The sequence below is a fragment of the Haemaphysalis longicornis genome, unplaced genomic scaffold (genome assembly GCF_048455015.1).
Source record: "Haemaphysalis longicornis isolate Haplotype H1 unplaced genomic scaffold, Haemaphysalis longicornis Haplotype H1 scaffold_2, whole genome shotgun sequence".
Lineage (NCBI taxonomy): Eukaryota > Metazoa > Arthropoda > Arachnida > Ixodida > Ixodidae > Haemaphysalis > Haemaphysalis longicornis.
The window spans coordinates 9,423,012-9,438,090 of NW_027526295.1; positions in this window are offsets into that span (position 1 = coordinate 9,423,012).

Below are 15,079 nucleotides of genomic sequence, written 5' to 3' on the forward strand. Positions count from 1 at the left end.
AGGTCTCGTGTTTACACTGCAACAAGTGGTGTACCTCCGGGTTCCGTGCTGGGTCCCCTCTTGTTTTCTATCTTCATCAATGATGTGTAAACAGTGTTAACAAAATCTTCATTTCTTCTCTATGCTGATGATGTGAAACTATTTAGGCACATTACCGGTGTTCAGGACTGCTGTGCCTTGCAGAGGGTTGTATCGGAATTATCGGTCTGGTGCAGCCAAAGCTGTCTAATTTTAAACCCCGCTAAAACAAAGGTTGCCACCTACAGCCGGAAAACCCACCGTCTACTGTTTTCCTACAGTATTGAGGTAGCTCCTCCGAAGAGGGTTGAGGAGATTAGGGACCTCGGGGTTCTTTTCTGCAGTACCCTCTCTTTTTCGCCTCATATTAGGATCATCCCCCGGCGAGCGCTCCGAAGTCTTGGAAATGTGTGTCGGATCAAAAAGGAATTCTCGTCTCCAGATCCATGCCTAATGGTATACAATGCAATATGTATCCCTCAGTTAGAATATACTTCTGTTGCCTGGAACAGCATCTCTAAATTTAGGGGTGAAGAAATAGAATGTGTGCAGAAGAAGTTTTTATCCATATTTAAGCACCGCCGTCACAATCACAGTTCTCATCCTGATTCTGACTTACCCATACTTCCTTCCATCCATTCGTTGAACTGCAGACGTATGCGTGCAGATCTTATATTTCTTCACAAAATTGCTCATGGTGACCTTGCTTGCGCAGACCTGCTTAACTGTTCAGAGTTTAGTGTCCCACAAAGGCCCACCAGGTCGCATCGCCCGTTCTTGACCACTGCGTGCAACTCCAATCATTCTCCTGTGCGCAGAATACAGAATTGTTACAACCGCTTCTTTGAACGCCTTGACATCTTTCAAAGTTCATTTACAATTAACCGTACTGCGCTGTAAAATACAGTATGTTAAACATCAATGATATCTCTGTCGTACCCGCCGCGGTGGCTCAGTGGCTAAGGCGTTGCGCTGCTGAGCACGAGGTCGCGGGTTCGATTCCCGGCCGCGGCGGCTGCTTTTCTCATGGAGGCGAAAAGCAAGAACGCCCGTGTGTACGAGATTTCGGCGCACGTTAAAGATCCCCAGGTGGTCAAAATAAATCTGGAGCCCTCCATTACGGCGCGCCTCATCGCCTGCGCTGCGTCGGCGCGTTAAACCCTACAATCAATCAATCTCTGTCGTTCGTGTTTTTTTCATTGCTGGAATTTGGTTTCTCTGCGATTGTATTTTCCAAGCTCATAGTTGCCTATTTTTGAAACTGTTTACTGTGATTTGTTCATCCTTCCACTTTATTTCTGTCATTTTCACTACTTCAGTTTGTGTGTTTTGTCGCTTGTTTGTTTCTTGCGATATATTTCTTTATTTTGTTTTTATGTACCTATCTGTGTGCCAGCACTCAGGCCTCTGGCTGTTCCTGGGCACGTAAATGAACATGATTTATTTATTGATTGAATATTAATATTATAACATTTTATTCTATGTAGTATTTCGAATTTTTTATTGTTCTTCACTCACCCATCTTTTTACTAGCTTTTGATGTGACAGCCGCGAATGTATTTCAATTCGGCCTTTTTCCCGCCCTCTCAGTGCGCCAGCACGAAGGCTTCGGCTGTTCCTGAACACTTTAATAAAGGTTGATTGATTGATTGATTGATTGATTGATTGATTGATTGATTGATTGATTGATTGATTGATTGATTGATTGATTGATTGATTGATTGATTGATTGATTGAGTTCGCACGTACACTTGTACACTTACAAAAATGAAACCTATGATAACATGGAGACCCACATATATACGAACACTTATCTGAAAGATAACCTAGAGATAGCTAGCTCACAGAGCTCGGCTAAGCCAATCAACTGTAATCTGTAGCTTCCCTTCTTTACACTGAACCATAAAATCGCGTTGGGGTATATACTACATATACTACTACATCAGGATGATATACTACATCAGGGTGAGACGAACTGAACACTGACACGCATATTACGCCCACCTTACACTGTGTTCATTTACGAACGATAACTATTCTCCAACGAACGACACAAAATTTGCGCTTACCTCACGCTGTGTTCGATCTCGAACAATAACTACTTTTCTAACGCCGAAGAAAAGGTCTAACTAGGCGGTGTTAGGTCACGTACATGAACCATTTCTTCAATCGAAAAACACAAAAATTTACGCTTACTGTGTCGATGCGAGCTAGTTGGTACTTCATCATGGGAACAGGTTAAGCGCCAGGCACAACGGAAGGAAGTAAAACAGACAGGAAAGGGGCGCCCCTTTCCTGTCTGTTTTACTTCCTCCCGTTGTGCCTGGCGCTTAACCTGTTCCCATGATTACGCTTACTTCCCGGTGAGTTCGAGCACAAACAATACAGAGAGTTTTAGCAGTCCGTCTGTTCCGTTCGTTACGTTGTTACCGGGTTTACCGCGACCGGTCTGCGCCTGCGTGCGCGGAAGGGAGAGGAGGAAGGGCGAGCAGGCGCGGACATGGCGGAGGCAGGCCCGTGGAACTAATCCCCCTACCGTGACGAATGCTCAAGTGCCCAGACGGGTCCCAGTAAACAAGCTTGCTACATATGCGACGGAACGGACGGACTGCAAAAACTCTCTAATAACAACCTCTACAACGCCAAGCAAAAGTGTAACTACGCGGTGTTAAAGCACGACGATCGACACACTGCAAACCAAAAGAAACAGACACTTAACTTCCTCCGTATTACGAAAACTCGATAAGCACTTGACTGACAATACAGAATGAGTAAAGTACGCAGTTTATGCAAGCGCTCGCGGATTCGTCTGAACCCTAAGAAATATCCTAAGCCCTCGTCAAAACAAACATTTCCCGGTGCAGCCTGCGGAAACGTTGCTGCCACTTAGGCCGACCGGCTGTGCTCATCTTTTGCACCACACAGTGTACGGGGGAGCTCTTTGAAACTGAAGGGGGAAAACACGCACAACGCGTGCGGAGAGTACTGAAGTGACGGGAAGCTATAGAAGAATGGGACGCCCGACCATGACGAACGGGTCGACGGTGAACACACTCTCCCCGAAACGCCTTCCCTCTAGCTCTCCGAGAATTCCTGTGGAACCTAGTCAGCTTCTGCCCTTTCTCGCATATCGCCCCTCGGCCTTTGTCAAGGCTATGGAGCGGCCTATTTGTTTCCCTCAGATGCCTGTGTTTTGCCACTGCTACTCTGGCTACCTGGGCCTACAAACGCTTCTAAGCTGGCATAGCCAAGTGCCATGTGCTGGGCCGCTGTTCGCGCCGAACACTCTCCTTCGTACGGATCATGAGGATCCGCATCTTTCCCGCGTCTCTCTGCGGAAAACAACGGGCTTGGCAATAGCCCCGCTCGTTGACATAAGTCATTCCTAGCGTCTCCTATCTCTAGAGTCTGGCCGTTGCCCGTACCAATGGGCTGTGACCTAGGTTGCGTCGTCAGCGCCCCAAGATCTACGGATTCACTGGCCTTCGTATTCGGCCCACCCCTGTCTGAAGTCGCTGAGCCTTCCATGTTCTCGTGGACAGAGCTTCGGGTCAAACACGTGTTCTGTTTGACGACAAGCGTCACCTTCTCAGCGTTTGCAAACTGCTGAGAAGTTTCTGATGAGGGGACCAAAACTAGGCTTTCGTCGCGGTCCGTACACTTCATGTGCCTATTTACCGGTTTCCTGCCTTTGTTTCGCTCATTGCAATCTACCGACACAAGCGGCTCGCTTCCTGCGTGGCTACTTGTTCGGCTCACGCTCTGCGATCCGCCGATGCAGTCTACTCGCTACTTCTCTGCGCGCCTATCGACTTAGGTCGCGCTTCGCGATCTGCCGACGCAGTCGACTCGCTACTTATGTGCGGAGTTAGCTCGTGCTTCGCGATCTGCCGACGCAGTCGACTCGCTACTTGTTTGCGCGGCTACGGATTTAGCTCGTCCTTCGCGATCTGCCGACAGGTGGTACCTACGCCGCAGGAGAGCTGTTTTGACCTTGTCATACACCTCTGCATCCTGTTTACTCAGCCACGCGATCACATTGGCGACCCCACACTGCAGCAGTTCCAAAAGTTTTTGGGGCCAAACGTCGGAAGAGAACGGTGTCTTCTCGAAAGTGCACTCCAAAATCCACAAGAAAACCAGCGATGTCCTCGCCAACCTGGTACGGCAGCAGAAGGTCTTGGATTTCCAGGCTCGCGGACTCCCGCACGGATGGAGCAGAGTCTTCGGCGGACATCCGAAACTCCAACTCATTCATCTTGAGCTCATGCGCTCTCTCGGCAGCTTTTTCGCTGGCCTTAATTTCTGTCTGCTCTTTTCGCGCTTTGCTGCCCAGTTCAGCCTGCTCTTTTCGCCGCGCTTGGCTGTCATGTCGAGCCTGCTGCTGAATGCCTCGTAAGCTTCCTGGGCTTCCTCTAGAGTCACCTCATCGGACTCCGTGAGCTCGAGAATCTGTTTTTTTTTTCGCTTTGCGGGGCCAACCGAAAGACCCGACTCCTCACGAATTTCGAGGAGGTCCCGCACTCTGAACTTGTTCATCGTGATGCTGCACCCCGAATCGTTTACCCTCACCTACTCACTACAACGAAGTAGAAACCAGTGACAAAAGTCAAAACCCAGAACGCACGGCACTGCGCTAGCAAGGTCTGGCAATACGAGAGTTAGAACTTCAGGCACCTAGCCCACCAAGGTACTGACGCTGGCTGATCACGCCGAGCTGCCATCCACTCTTTCGAACTAGGATACTGTTGTCGAAGTGGACCATGGTTGGTGTCGTGCCGGGGCAGTCATGATGCCGAAGTTGAAGGAGAAGAAAACTTTATGTACAAGTATTTACATTTCGACATCAGAGAACAGGCGGTGCTCTCCTGCGCACGAGAGAATAAATAGGCGCGTTGGGTTTGTTCCCCTTCACCCTCGTCCTCGGCTGACGTCAGGACGCACCAATCACAAAATTCATGATGCTGATAGTAGCGCCCCCACGCACACACACACACACACACACACACACACACACACACACACACACGAGAGAGACAAGCTCCTCTCTTGCGCAGGTTAGCGTTAGGTTGCCCCTGCAATGGCAATCCGTCTGTGGTCGGAGCCCCCCTTTGTCCTGGTGGTGTTGCACCACCGCGAAGACGTCTTGCATTCGGCTGTCGTAACCTCGTCGAGTGGCTCGTTGAAGACGTCTCCAACGTCATCAAACACGCCACAAAAAGGGCATGACAATGATGCGCAGGCACGCTGCCGAAGCTTGCATTGCGGTGCGCCAAGCAATGCCAAGCAATGCTCCGCATCAGCCCCGCGACTGACCGGTTGGCGCTTGAGGGCCCCGAGGTCGTTGAAAGGGTTATTGTCCAGCAGCGGCATTGTTCGCCATTGTGGACACGCCGGTTCGTCAAACATTGATTAGGGACGACCGACGGAAGGTTTTTGGGGGTTCACCTGAGCGCAGAAGACGGGTTGCATAACATCATCGCAACACCCCTTAACATATCAAATTTTCCTAATTCAGGCTATTTGACTGGAGTATAAGTCGTCCCGCAGGTGATGCGACTAAGCAGCAGGGCTTGTTTGAGGTTGCAAGATTAATCCTGTCTGAGAACTGCGTCTTAGACATTGAGTGACACAAATAAGCTTTAGTGTGTTGGAGGCTAAGGGCAGAACTCGGGCCATCATAATGCAAAGGAGCACCAAGATTACACAGAGCAGAAACTTGGGGGATATGAGTGTCTTGAATCACCTGAGTGGAATTCGATGGGGTTTCGGCAGGCCTATCTCGCGTGCGTAAGCAAAACATCAGTAGTGTAGACTTGTTGGATTGGCAGCGTAGCCCTTTTGGTATGACATATGTGTTGATAGCATCTATAGCTTGCTGTAGTGTGTCGTTTTGGCTCCAACTGACCTTGAATTGTCCACAGTATGATGTTGTTGGCATAATAATAATAATCTTTATTTCAAAGTACTGAATACATATTCGGGTCAGCCCAAGCCAAAAAAGGCTTGTGGGGCCGTGTCAGGCAGTTGCTGCCCATTACGGACACCGCAATACAAATATTGTCGTCTTAAAAAAGGAACAGAAAATAAAGAAGAAAAAAAGTAAAAAGCAGGTACAAAAAGAAAAAAAGAGTCTGGGAATAAAACAACCACCAGAAAATACATTCAACAGCTTCCACCATTGAACATTCAACCACGTAACACGTAATTTATCTTTCTCAGGCGGGAAATTCCCAAAAAGGGTGCAGTTAGCGAAAGTTTCCGTAATTTATAAGAGTGGTGATATCCATGACATGTCTTACTATAGACCTATATCAGTATTGCCAATATTTTCTAAATTAATCGAAAAGTTGATTCATAAAAGAATGTCAGCTTTTATAAAAAAAACATACGATCATTACCCCTTTCCAATTCGGGTTTATGAAAAATCTATCTACTGAAACAGCATTATTATTACAGAAGGAGATAATACTAGAATCTTTCGAGAAAGGAACTTATACTTTGGTAGTATTCATTGATTACTCCAAAGCATTCGATCGAATGAATCACAAAACTCTTTTCTTAAAACTTGACAATTATGGTTTTCGAGGTACGTTTCTTTCCCTTATAAAGAGTTATTTGTGTGAACGGAAACAGCAAGTAATCATAAACAGCTATAGATGATTGATTGATTGTGGGGTTTAACGCGCCGACGCAACGCAGGCGATGAGGCGCGCCGTAGTGGAGGGCTCCGGATTAATTTTGACCACCTGGGGATCGTTAACGTGCGCCGAAATCTCGTACACACGGGCGTTTTTGCTTTTCGCCTCCATCAGAAAAGCGGCCGCCGCGGCCGGGAATCGAACCCGCGACCTCGTGCTCAGCAGCGCAACGCCTTAGCCACTGAGCCACCGCGGCGGGTAAACAGGTATAGATCAACTTTTAAGACTTTGCTAGGTGGTTTACCACAAGGGAGCATCCTCGGGCCACTGCTATTTAATTTATACATAAATGATATCGTAAACATTGACAAAGGCTGTAAAATAATTGTATATGCTGACGATACCAGTCTATATTTCCAAGAACCAACATTACATGAACTTGAAATAAAGGCGAACACCACTCTAAGGCATTTAAATACCTGGAGTATAACTAATTCCTTAAGCATAAACGCTTCTAAAACGAAAGCAGTGTTATTTCGACCCAGAAACAAAACAATTGACTTGGAGCTTCGTGCAACAATTGGGGCATGTAATGTGGAGCTGGTTAAAACGGTAAAAAATCTTGGGGTTGTCTTTCACGAACACATGTTCTGGAATGCTCATGTTGACGCCATGTATTCAAAACTCTCTCGTAGTGTTGGCGTGTTGTGCCGCTTACGTTTCTTGATACCCTAAAATATAAAAATACTGCTATATAATTCTCTTTTGTGCTCAACATTACGGTATTGTTTTCTTGTATGGGCCACCACAACCGTTACAAATCTGGATAAGATCCATAGACTTCAAGAAAAAGGCAACTAGGGCAATTGAAAATGTAGCATATGATGAGCACACAGGCCCCATTTTCCAGAAACTAAACATGATTCATATACATGACTTGTACAATTTAGTATTGCTCAGGCGATACAAACTATATATCAAAAACAACGACCTATACTTAACGCAGCTCGCTGGATTAACAAACCGTCCGCGTGTCTACGATACTCGCTGCACGCACACATGGAGTATTCCCTACACACGCACCAACTACGGTCGACAAATGCTTAAATATACCCTACCGAGCACATTGAATTCCTTTCGGGCTTGAAAAACCTCCTATTTATTGTATAGTCATGTCTATTGTGATGATGATTACTGTTATTGCTAGAGACATTGAGAAATTTTGTTCGACTTTGCGTTACCCTGTCACTGGCTGTTTTATTGGAATGTACCTATGCCTTTTTGGTTTGATTTAATAGATTTTATAGGTCTAAGCATGCCAGTAAATTGCTTTTAAATTGCTTTTAATTGTTTTTTATCGCGAACTCATTATGTTTTTAGTTCAATGTATGTAATATGACTAAGTGTGCCAGAAAATTGTTTTTTCTCCGAACGTACTTGCGCTTGTTTCCGTTGAGTACAATTATGGGTAATTGTACCATAAAACTGCTGTTGTAAAAAAAGTTCCCTTTTATCTTCTTTGCATTACTCTGCCAAATTGTATGTCTACTGTACATGAATGTCCATTGCAACCGCTGTTTGAACTGTATAAGGGACACAGGCCCCGTCAAGCCCAAGTTGGCTTTTTGCCTGTGCCCTTAGTATATCAGCATATCCAATGTTGTAATAAACACTGACTCTGACTCTGACTAATGAAGGTCTGAGACTTCGCGAAGTCTTATAGGTGAGTGGAGTAATTACCATTGCAGTGGAGAGGTGATATAACGGAGCCTCCAGAACATTTTCTTCGCCTTTTTTGGCTTTAACAGCTCGTGTTGAGTGAACATCCGGTACAAAAGCCGAAAATGGCATGGGGATATTATCCGCTTGTTCAATGTGAATGGTGATTTGTGTATGTACCAAGTTGTAATGAGGTGTCGCTGGGGAGGCCAATCCACCGATTTCCACTCCACAGGTGTAGTTGACAAAAAAGACGCAAGGTACGAGGAAGAGGAAGAAGGCGAAGCTGTTTGTTCTCGGCGGCAAGAAGACGGCCACCCTCGTGGTGTAGCCCCGAGGACCGTCGCCGGCTCTCTCGTCTGAGCCACTGCCAGGGCTCCCGACGAGACGACCAGAAGTGGTTGCGGCCGTTGGAGTGATCGTGGTTCCGGTGGCGTGCGCGGGCAGCAAGGCCTCGCTGCGGACCAGGCCTCAGCTCCTCACGCCCGCCGCTAGCCATCGGCCACCGTTCCTTGCCAGCGAGGCACCAGTTCGATGCCGGCAGCAACCTGCTCCGTCGTCCGACCGTACTCATCCTCCACTACCGAAAAGTCGCTCTCCGATTTATCACTGCACGACGGTCTCGCCTCTACGAATGTCGCAAGTGTATGAATAGTGCTTTCTAACTGTGTTCACTCTCGTTCTCCCCTGAGTGTGTTTCCGCGTCGACTCCGTGCGTGCGCTTGTGTCCATTCCGCTGTGTACATCTTACGTTCATATATTTGTGTGTGTGAGGTTGCGAGAACATAGTCCAGGCTCGTGACTTTCTACGCGGTCCGGCCCAACATTCATTACACAAGTGTTCAAATATTTTGCAACAAAAGAGGTACAGGCGTAGTCCTTAGAGGTTTGTGGATCTTTGGTAAGAGGGTGATCTGCTCGTCCACTGTGCAGGCAATTCAAAGACTACTTGTGCAGGTTGTTGAGGTAGATAACAAAAATGTCTTTCTTTGTAATGAATTCCTTGCTCTGTCTTATTTTTTTACACTTTCATCACTTCATGCTCTTAATCAATTACCTTTTTTGGCCCCGATCCTCCCTCGAAATGAAATCCTAAATACGTGACTGGTGGGCGGATGTTGCCGCACCAAGAAATGTCTTTTTTTGCACCCCCACGCTCACGTGTCTTTCCCTTTGTTGTTTGTTGTCTATAAACTTGTTGTCCCTGTTTCGCAAACATTTGTGGGTGCATTTGTAGAATTCCAGTCTTTAAAAGCCGTCATCAGTGGTACAACTGACAGCTGGGCATTTGGGCACGTGTGGACATTAAATTTGGGATTTGTAGATTATCTCTTGCTGAATTTATTTCGAGTGTTCTATTATCCTTCTCTGCCACTGAAGTTTTCTGAAATATGCCCAATTAGATATTAGCTCATGATATTTTGCAGCACTAAATTCACTTCTAGTAAATTTTATGGCTAGTATAGAAAATTTAGAACTCATATAGGTCTGGAGGAGGAGAAAACAACTTTATTTGGTCGAAAGGGGAGGCCTATTCAGGCCTGTGGAGTTCTAGACAACAGCCTAGATGGCTTGGCTCCTGGCGATGTCTTTGGCCCTTTGGTTGGCCCACTGTTGGATTTCAGACTTTTCGCTGTGCGGTTCGGTGTCCCATTGCTCCTTACTAGTGGTAACAAATGTTCCTTTCGAATTTTCGAACCCATGTCTCTGTATACTCGGGCGTTCCCATAGCATGCGAGCCAAGATCGCATGCTTAAAGCAGTGTTTACATCCAGCGTTGTGCATTTCCAAATGGAAGAGCCAGTAGAGGGTTGGGTTAGGATAAGTGATCATCTGGAGACGTCTAAACGCCACATCTTGCTTCTTGGTGAGCGAGGGGTCAGCAGCCGGGTGACTTCGTATTTCCCCTTTGTATTGAACAAGCACGTCTCGGCAAGTACAGACGCGATCTTTGGAGTCGACTGTGGAATGTGCGCTAGGGCTCTCGGTGGGTGAGATCTCGGGCAGCCTCGTTGGCCCGTTCGTTGCCTTGTGGGGGGGTCCACACCACATGTGTGGGGGTCCACATCAAGGTGATTCTGGTGTTTTGGTTAGTCTCCTGGCGGGTAAATACCCTGCGCCTTGCGCTGGAAATTCTTCCTTTTGCTGATCGCTTGATGGGAATCGCTAATTATTTTCCGCACTTGGGTAGCTGCTGTATGGGGCTAGGGCAAAGGCCAGTTCTTCGTCCTCCTTCGGGTGTTTGGTTTGAGCGGAGCAAGGATAAAGAACTTTGCTCGAGAAGTAGGTGGCGGCTGAAACCATAGCTCCACGTGGCTGTGTCAATGCAAACAACGTGCTGATTTCCCAAGTTCCTGGACTGACAGCTCTCTCCGCAGGGGTGGAGATCTTGTCGCCGACGGTCTTCTCATATAAAATGCGCAGGCTGTCTAATAGCTGTTTACCGGCGGCCATCTCGGTGAGGGGCTTTAGGTGCGCACTGCTTGCGCCTTGATTAGTTCTTCAAAAGTGTTGCGCGCACCCAACGCGTCGTATTTTTTGTTTGGAGCGTACATAGGTATTCGTAGGGCTTGGTCGTGCTCGTTTCTCGACGAGGCAGCTTGGTTTGGAGTCATTTCAAAATATTTACAGAATTGTGGAGTTGTTAGTGGTTCGTGTGGGGGAGAGGCTGGAAGATGGGTACGTGTTGTTAGTAAGGGGGGGGGGGGGGGGCGATGGGCGGGTATGGTGATTTACCCGCCCCAGTTGACTGAATGCTTCCCTCCAGTTCGCAAACTGGGGTCACCTAAAATGGCAGACAAAAAATTTTGCAGTGATGATGTGTCCAAACTTTATGAAATGAATAAACCATCAACCTCTTTCCAACGTATAAACGCACAGTCTGCTCGTAAGAAGGAAGAAAACCTCGGTAATTTTATTTCCCGATTTTGATTTTCCTTTGACCTAATAATGCTCACCGAAACATTGTATCAAAACGACGATGAAGTTTGAAAACAACCTGGTTACACAACGCATTACCTCAACCGCCCCGCTAAAAAAGGAGGCGGGATTCTGCTAATGACTAGATACGATGCAAAATGTTACTTAGTTGAGCAATTCTCCCCATACCCAGCTTTCTCGCTCAAAATTACAACCTCTCGGGAACCTAGAAAAACCACTTTAGGAAAATGATATTTGACACAAAGCTAGAAGTCACCGTGAAGATTAAAACGCTAAAGGAAGATTTCAAGTTTCTGAATATGTTTTTTGTGTAATCGCTGTCAAATCCAACTCCACATGCATTTCTATGGGATAGTTCCCATGGCTCAGGAAGCCAGTCGCGCAACGTGCGCGACTTGAAACTGTGCACAAAGCAAGTATTCACCCCAAATATTAGCTGTGCAAAAGAAGTTTTCATTTCGCTAAAAAATTGCAGAGTAATCACTGTTGAAAGGACTGCCATGAGTGGGAAAGCTGCACCTGAAAATAATGATGACTTCGAAGTTATATGCACACAATACGTCTTCTCTGCTTTATATCGTCCACCTTGCGGCAGTATTCCTAAATTCCTAGGTTTCTTGAATAACTTCCTGGGATGGGCAAATGATAATTCCTTCACACTTGTGTTGGGTGGTGACGTAAACATTAAAATGCTAAACAAAACTTCACCACATTGCGAGCTTACGACTTTACTGCATTCAAATTCCTGCATTAACGCTGTTACTTCCCCAACTCGTATAACTGAAACATCGGCAACCTTAATTGATGTGTTCATTACCAATATGGACGCCGAAATGCTTCAGTCCGGCGTTATAGGAGCTGAAGTGAGTGATCACTTACACATTTTTTTAATGTTGGATGGCTCATTAAAAACAACTCCAACTCCCCCCCCTTCCCCCCCCCGGAATTAGTTGTCAAGATATAAACCCAATCTCATTAGAACTTTTCCGCACCGACGCTGCCTATGACGCCTTCATGTCAATTTTCCTTAGAATATACAAAAAAAATATCGAGATCAAAACATTGTGCCCCAAGAAAAGACGAAAAGCATGGATTAAAATTTAAAAAAAAACTCATTAAAATTGATTAAACAAACAGACAATCTACAGCGACGATTCCTACAAACTAGAGACTCAAGCGACCTGCGGGAATTTAAAAAATTTCGCAACAATGTTACAGCTTTGAGACAAGCTAAACGCAGGTATATCAGTAATTTATGTAGTGCGGAAAATATGCAACGGAGCGATATTTTGTTGAAAAGAATTAACAGCCTTCTCGGGCGAGAACGGGAGCAAATTCAAATCAAAGAACTTGCACTAAATGGAACGCCAACGTCTGGGACAGCACTGGCAAAGGCATTAAATAACTTTTTTGTTTCCCTTGATAACAGCACATACAATTTGCAATACGGGAAATATATGCCATCCCCAAAGAGTAACAGCGCATTTTTATTACCAACACACTGTGCCGAAATCACCCATACCTATCTTTCTTTTAAAAATAGTGAAGCACGGGACGCTGACGACATACAGATTGGCCCGGTAAAGCGCCGCCCTAGAGCACGTTTATAACCTTGACTTTTCACATGGTATCTTTCCCGCGCGCATGCAACTAGCAAAGGTGGCTGTTCTGTTCAAGGGGGGAGGAAAAACAACTCATCCAATTATAGACCAATATCAGTTCTACCAATTTCTTCAAAAGGATTAGAGGTAGTAATAAAGGAAGAATGACCTCGTTCTGTGAAAAGCACAGCATAATAACACCTCCACAGTTGGGTTTTTGCAAAGGTTGAATCGGCACTGCTCACCCAAAAGGAAATAATTTTGCGTTCCATAGAAGGAAAATTCTTAACATTGGGCATTTTTATTGATTTTTCGAAGGCGTTCGACCGCATAAACCACTTAACACTGTGAAATAAGCTGGAACACTATGGATTTAGAGGCGTATGCTTAAACATATTAAAAAGTTACCTTTCGTTTCGGCGCCAGAAGGTCGTTATCGATAATGCAGTTTCCGAAATCAAACAAATCATGTCGGGTGTACCGCAAGGCAGCATTCTTGGGCCGTTATTATTTAGTATCTATATGAATGACGTAGTAAATGTTGACAGCTCTACAAAGTTTGTTATCTACGCCGACGACACTACTTTGTTTTTTATTTCTCGTAATGCTACAGAACTACTAACTAAAGCCAACAGTGTTCTTGCGACCCTTAACGAGTGGAGCATGCTTAATTCCTTGACTATCAACAGCACAAAGACAAAAGCAGTTATGTTTAGGGCCAAAAATCAGAACTACAGTATGGATGGGCACCTGCTTATTGGTGCATCGAAAGTACAGGTTGTTGCTTCTGTAAAAAGCCTGGGAATTATATTTGAAGAGCACCTTAATTGGACAAAACATACTGACTTACTTTCAAGCAGGGTTGCACGCGTTGCCGGAATTCTTGTCAGGTTGCGATTCGTCTTGCCCACCACCATTAAACTACTCATTTACAAGTCTTCATTTCTTTCACACCTTAGCTACTGCTTCGTAATATGGGGGAACACCACTATTGCTAACATTACAAGGCTTGAACGAATACAGAAGAAAGCGGTGCGTGCGATTTCAAATGTTGCGCATGACGCACATACCGCACCTCTTTTTAAATCTCTGGGCGTCCGCGAAATTCATCATCGGTACAACGACACTTTGCTTAAACGATATCATATGGGAATGAAACAAAATAACAATTTCATTGCTTCGCTATCTAAGTTTACTCTGAATTGCCCCAGCTAGCCAACACGCCATTCTGAAAACTGGCACATTCCTTTTCCCCGAACAAACTACGGAAAACAATCGCCTCAGTACTCATTGCCATCATTACTAAACAGGCTATCGTGTGACTGAACTTCTTTGTTGTCAGTGTTTATTTCTACAAAACTGTTTTAAATGTATATTCTGCGATTGTTTTGAGTGCCTCATTTATTTATTTTGTGTGTTACACAAAGAGTATTTTCCTTGTATGACTGTGATTGTGTGACTGTGACCTTCATTTATTGTCAGCGTCTATTTATTCTACAAAACTGTTTTAAATGCATATTTCAGGATTGTTTTGAGTGCCTCATTTATTTAGTTTGGAATACAAAGTGTCTTTTTCTTGCGTGACTGTGATTGTGTGACTGCGACTGTCATTCATTGTTACGGACGAAAACCAGATCATGTCGGATGTTGCTGCTAAACGCTTTGTACATTTTTTTATTTTTATTTTTGTAGCTTAGAAAAATGTTTTCTGGATGATGTACTCTCAAATTAGGGGCCACAGACCTTACCCAGCCTGTCTGAATGGCTTTCTCTCTGTGCTCCTGGCATTTGTACCCATGAATGTCAAATAAAATAAAGATTGATTGCTTACATACCTTGTGTCACAGGAGTTAGTAAAAACCGACGACGACAGGGTATACGCCTATACAGCGAAGGCGTGGAGGCGTATACCCTGTTTTTTTTTTTTTTTTTTTTGGAGGTGGGGGACTTGGATTGCTGCTTGGACGACGTCAGCGCCTGGTTATGAGGTCCGCTATCATGTCGCTGGATATATGCGGGAAGTTTTCTAAACAGTTCGTCCACATCACATGTTCAACCACTGGAAAGCGCCTCTCTGTCGCCATCACAATATCTCAGCACACTAAAGCTCGTTTGAACGAATCGTACGGCCGTATCAGCGAAAAAGTCCTCGACCGCTCG